We start from the raw sequence: 5,884 nt of genomic DNA on the forward strand, positions 1-5,884 counted from the left end.
GATTACACAAAGACGTGAGATCAATGGTGGTCCACTGCTGTAACTACCGTTATTATTGCATGACTGTGACTGATCTGTAGTTTTAGTCCATAAAATGTCAGAAAATTGTTCTCTGAGCCCGAAATGATGACCAGTGGAGGGGGAAGTATACAGATCTTTTACTTAAGCAAAAGTAACAATGTTGCACTGAAAATGTAAGTATTGTTAGCAAAAAGCACTGAAAGTTTTAAAGGTAAAAAATAGTCATAATCCAGAAAAATAGCACCTGTGAGTGTTATTGTACTATATATTGTTTTATACTTTACAAATTGCCCACTATGGGGGGGAGTTGTAACACTAGCTGGGGGATAGATGTAACGCAAATACAAGTAATTCTTAAGAAAACTTTCTATACATAATATGCATTTATTGAATTTATAGACCAGTGGTTCTCAAACTTTTTCTGGAAGGCCCCACTGCAGAATAATTTTTTAAATCAATCATAATGACAGGGAAAACAACTGATAAAAAAAAGGATTCGTATTCAAGTTTAGTAAAATAAAAGTTTACATAACAGGATCATAAATAAATACATTTTATTCGTTTGACTTTGTTTCATTCTATATTTCTCCCCTCTATGTTCTGAGGAATTAATTTCTCATGTAGTTTATTCAGTTTTTATTTGGGGGAGTTATAGGACCACACAGTATGGTCTAACAAGAACAAGAACAAGAACAAGAACAAGAACAAGAACAAGAACAAGAACAAGACCCGTTCCTTTCATTCTGATCTTCTCTATGGTCATAAATGTGCTCTCTTCATCAGATGTAGCACAGTCAGAGCTTTCTCATGATATATGAGGCTCACGCTCAGCCACAACACCCTCTTTGCACCATGATGATCAGTCCAGCGCAGTCTCATAAATCACGTTATATTATATTACTGCACACATTACTGCCTGTGTATGAATTGTAAATAATAAAAGGGACATGTACTGATGGTGCCGTAATAAATCCCCACAGCTGTTTGTGTTCCAGCACATGAGATTCTTTCAGTGTTACACAATAAATGGAAACATCAGGCTGGTGTTGCGTGGTTTGGCAGGGATATTACTGCTGCGGTGTAAAGGATTATTACACCATCTGCTGGTGATGAGCTGCACGCATAAAACAGCATTTATCTGACAGCGGTCACACCACTATGCCCTTTATAAGACAAATATTGTGCTGTACAAATAAACATCATAGTTACTAAATACAGTACTAAAATACAGTATCTCACCCTCTGTTCTTTATCTACAGGAGATCTTGCATCATCAAAATCTGCTATTATATAACTTAAATCTAAATATTAAATTATTCCTCTCTTTCTCTCTCTCTATATATATATTATATATAAAATGCCACAACAGAGCAATAAATTATTTGTTTTCTTGCTTATAGGGTTTGGGAATACCATTATATTCATATCAGAAAAACAGCAAATGATGGAAAAGAATTAGAAAATCTTATTCTGAATAAGAGGTACAGCTGCACAGACAACACATTGATCTTTTAGATCTTTTTATTGCAGTACAAACATTTTAAAGTACAAAACTGTATAAAAGGCTTATCAGGAAGAGCAGTAATTAAAAAAAATCACTAGATTTTATTTGTCATGTTTGAGAAACACTTATCAAAAATCCCTTTTATTACAGTTTCAGTCTTCAGGCCTACAGATATAATAATATTAATATACTGATATATATATATATATATAATTTATTTTGGACAGTACCACAGAAATACTGGAATTGGACTTAACAGTGGGCTCTGTAGCTGCTGATCTCAATGAAGTTTTTCTGCATTAACACTGCGGACAAAGCTCTGCTGAATGTGATTTGGTTGCTGATTCCTCCAAAATTTTAAACATGCAGCTTGTGATTTGCAACATGAGCTGATGTCCTCTTGCTCAATGTGCCACATATCACTAATCAAGACAAATAATAGACTGTGACCCATACATCAGTATATAAGAGTCCTGAAGAGATATCTGCCGATCTCTGTGTGAACAGTTAAGGTAAAATTAGTAATATCTGACACAAAACTGGACCAGCTACCACACCATTCTTTAAACCACTGAAAAGATAACAAAACAAAACTTGATAAAGCTTGATAAAAAAAAACAAAATATATGTATACGCATATTCAAGCTTTGAAATATTTCTATGAAGAACATTTTAAACAGTAAAAAACAACATTGCTGTCAGTGGTGCAAACCGAGTTCTCCACATTGACCTCCAGCATCAGATTCTGTTAGATGACCAACAGTTTTCTTTGCAGTAAACTACAACACACAGCGTCTCAGGGTCTGGGGTTTGTACATTCAATTCTGGCCAAAACCGACTGACTCAGACTGTGGTAACAGATGTTCAGATATAAATGGTATATTTACTTGATCAAGTTTCTGGCCTTGAAGTCTTTCAATCAGATGTCTTAATGATTTAAAGTCAACTGTGGATGAAAAGGTGAGTGAATAAAACACGTAACTGGATAGTCATGGATACTTTGACTTGGAAAAGAAAAGTACAGGCAGCTATCAAATATTATCATAGTACAATTATGAAACCAACTCCATTTGGACTATTCTTTGCACCTTCACACACCAGATAATAAATTAAAGACTGATCCCACAGACCGACAGAGGAAGGTTGTACTTAAACAACCAACATGACATTTTAAACACCACATGACTGTATGAAGTCATTTATTTCATATTCGATTCAGACTAATCAATTACGGCATTTTAAGGTCTCTTATTTCTGAATAAGAGACCGCTGTTATGGATGCATTTCTGATTTTTAAATCAATACAAGCATTTTTAAAACAATATTTTGTGTTAAATTATTGTTGTTTTTTTAAAGCAAGTAGCTGCATAACAAAAGTGAAATATTGTACATTGAGCGGGGTCATTATTTTGCAAAATAAACCCCGACAAGGTGGTCCTGAATAATGACCCGCTCACTTTACAAGTCCCTTGCCCATTGCATGTTTGCTTTCTTAATTTAATAAACATTGGTAGTTCTTAACTTGGTTGCATAAAATTTTATCCCTAACATTATTATCTTCTTTTAAACGTCCTTGTCATCACCTTTCCCTTTAACATTAAGGCACCTTCTCTGTTTTCTTTTAAGTTAAGTCATATTTTCAGTAAGCTGATACAACATTCAATGAGAAAGAAGTGGGAAACAAGCCAGATATGCTTATATGTCAGACACTACAGCAATTCTGAAATTATTTCTCAGCATGATGCAATGTCTTATAAACATATTTTCAAATGAGGTATAAATAATTATGATTTATGCTGTGCAAGTCCCTGTTCACACTTGGTACTAAAATGTGTCCTGCCTGATCTGATCACAAGTGGTCGGCTCTGACTGCAGGTGTGAACGCACCAAAAACTGCACTCAAGACGATGAAAGAGCAAGTAGAGAAGCCAAATGTGTTCCTGAATGGATTTAAGGATCACCATGTTAACTTTGTAGTGTGTGTACAGTACAGTAAACCTCCCAAACACAGGTAGACGCGGCTGATTCACCTACGACAAACAACTCACGCAGCGTTTTAAATTCTGTATTCAAGAGCTCTCATACAGCCGGAGCAGTCACAGGCGAAATTAAACATTGCTGATGCTATATCTGGTCTGAAGTGGTCACTCGAGGTACATTTAAAACACATTCTGGTGCACGTATTGAACTACAATCCCTCCAAACTGGATCAAGACATGATCTGGCTATTTCTACATAAAAAACAGTGTGGTTGAACAGGCCCTAGGCCTGTTAGTCGCTATAATCAGAAAACAACTCAAAATGTAAATCCAAGATCTTAACACAGGGGCACATTTCAGACATTTCATGCTCATATTAAGCTGCACTGTAGAAGATCTGTTACCACCATTTTTTAAAATTCTTTATTAGTTATAACTAATGCCGCTGTAAATACTATTGACAGACCAAGAATAAGCCCTTATAAATAGAAACACTTGGGTTGCCAGGTTGTGAAAGATCTAACTGGTGTGAATGGTGAGGTGCTTCCAGAACAAAATACATTCATTAAGAACTTATGAACTTAGACACCACCATCACTTTTTAGATGACATTGTATTCAAATGACTTTAGTAAGTAGTTTTAACATCATTAGTAGAATTCCAGTAAAGAATAGGTTAGTGGAAAGTCCATATAAAGACAGACATGTTTTTAAAACCATTGAGCTCCCGTGATTATTTATTTTAGATTACCAATGTGATAAGGTGCTTGACTGATTTACTTATGAATTTGTCCAAAACTAACACATATTAGTTATTTTTATTTTATTTATTTATTTGTTGGCACCACTTTATAACAAGACTACCCTTATAAATCATTTATACTTAGCTTATATTAAGTTATTAATTAGGTTGTAAATACTAAAGCATTAATACACAATCATAAACAAGTTAGTTTTAATACACTGATGTAGGCTCACTATTTGCCAGTTGCTGCTTACAACTAATTAATCTTACTAATGAGTCACTAACTAACGGGCAAAAGGAGCCTTATTGTAAAGTGTAAAACAGTTTGTGCTGAACGTTTTCCAGAGCCTTAGTGTGTGAATCTGATGATTTGATATGTTAATTTGATATGGCAAATTAAACTTTCTATTAAGCTATGCTGATGGTGGTTAAACACTACTGACTTGTGGCCAAAAAAGTGTCCATTATCAGGAATAAATCCATGGAGTCCATGTCGTCCATTAATTCCTGATAATGGACACCTCACCAGACATTATTTCACTTATACCATGGTCATCAGCCAAAGACAATAAATTCAGACCATTAATTTGTATCTTCATTTGTTTTGAAATCAAAATCTTTCCCCAGTAATGCCTGAAGGTTTGTCTAACACCTGATAAAATCCCATAAGATTCCCAAATAATACGGCATCTGTACTGTCATCCGCAGCTGTCCTTAAGAATAGATTACTGAACGGCAAGCTTGATAGATTATTGTAGTGTAAGAACTCCTTTATTACTGACATACTGTTAATTATATCTGTAATCCTAGTGGGAAAAACACACATTCATGTCTCACCCCCTGACTAGTCATCAGGTCTGCTGTTATAAATAAATTAATGGCTGTGGGCTTGACACTTCACAGAGAAAGTTATTTACATTTTCAAAAGGGAGTGTTCACAACCTGGCAGTCCAAACATCATTAAGCTTATTTCTCATCTGTAAAGCGATAATACATTATTTTCTAACTGACAATAAAACGTATGATTTGTGAAGCTATATTGAGTGTCTCATTGCATAGTAGTACTGAGAATAATAATCTGAGCGTCCCTGTCTTTTGAATGTAAATTAAAAATAGGATCTGCTGCACAGAATCCTCTCCTGCCAAACGACAACCGTGGATATTTGCTTCATTTTCCCAAATTCATTTAAGATCCATGGAGTTCTTTCAGTACACAGAAAGTGATGAAACAAAACATACCATAAGATGAAAAATGTCCAACAAAAGCAGCAACGACACAGAATCCTGCTGTAAAAAAAAAAAAAAGAAAGGGTGTTTTCTTGTCATATCTTCTCCCCTGAGCCACTGAGAAGATGTTTGTTGGGAGCGACACACTCATGATCCATTCAGTTATCTCCCACCGCTGTGTGACGCTGCCAACGTGCTGACTGCTTGCACAGCTTTCAAGGAAGGACATTAAAATGCTTAAAAAGACAAAGTACAAAGTTAAAATATTCTTATGCAAAAATGGCTTTGCTGGTTACCTCCTCTGCACAAAGCTCTGCCGTGCAGCTGGACTCCCAGAGTTAATATAATCTGGGCAGTCTGTAAACATGATGACACTTTGTCCATCTGTGGTAGCTCCAATGTGACAATG

The sequence above is a fragment of the Lutjanus erythropterus genome, chromosome 10 (assembly GCF_056507025.1).
Source record: "Lutjanus erythropterus isolate fLutEry1 chromosome 10, fLutEry1.hap2, whole genome shotgun sequence".
In the NCBI taxonomy this organism is placed as follows: Eukaryota; Metazoa; Chordata; class Actinopteri; order Lutjaniformes; family Lutjanidae; genus Lutjanus; species Lutjanus erythropterus.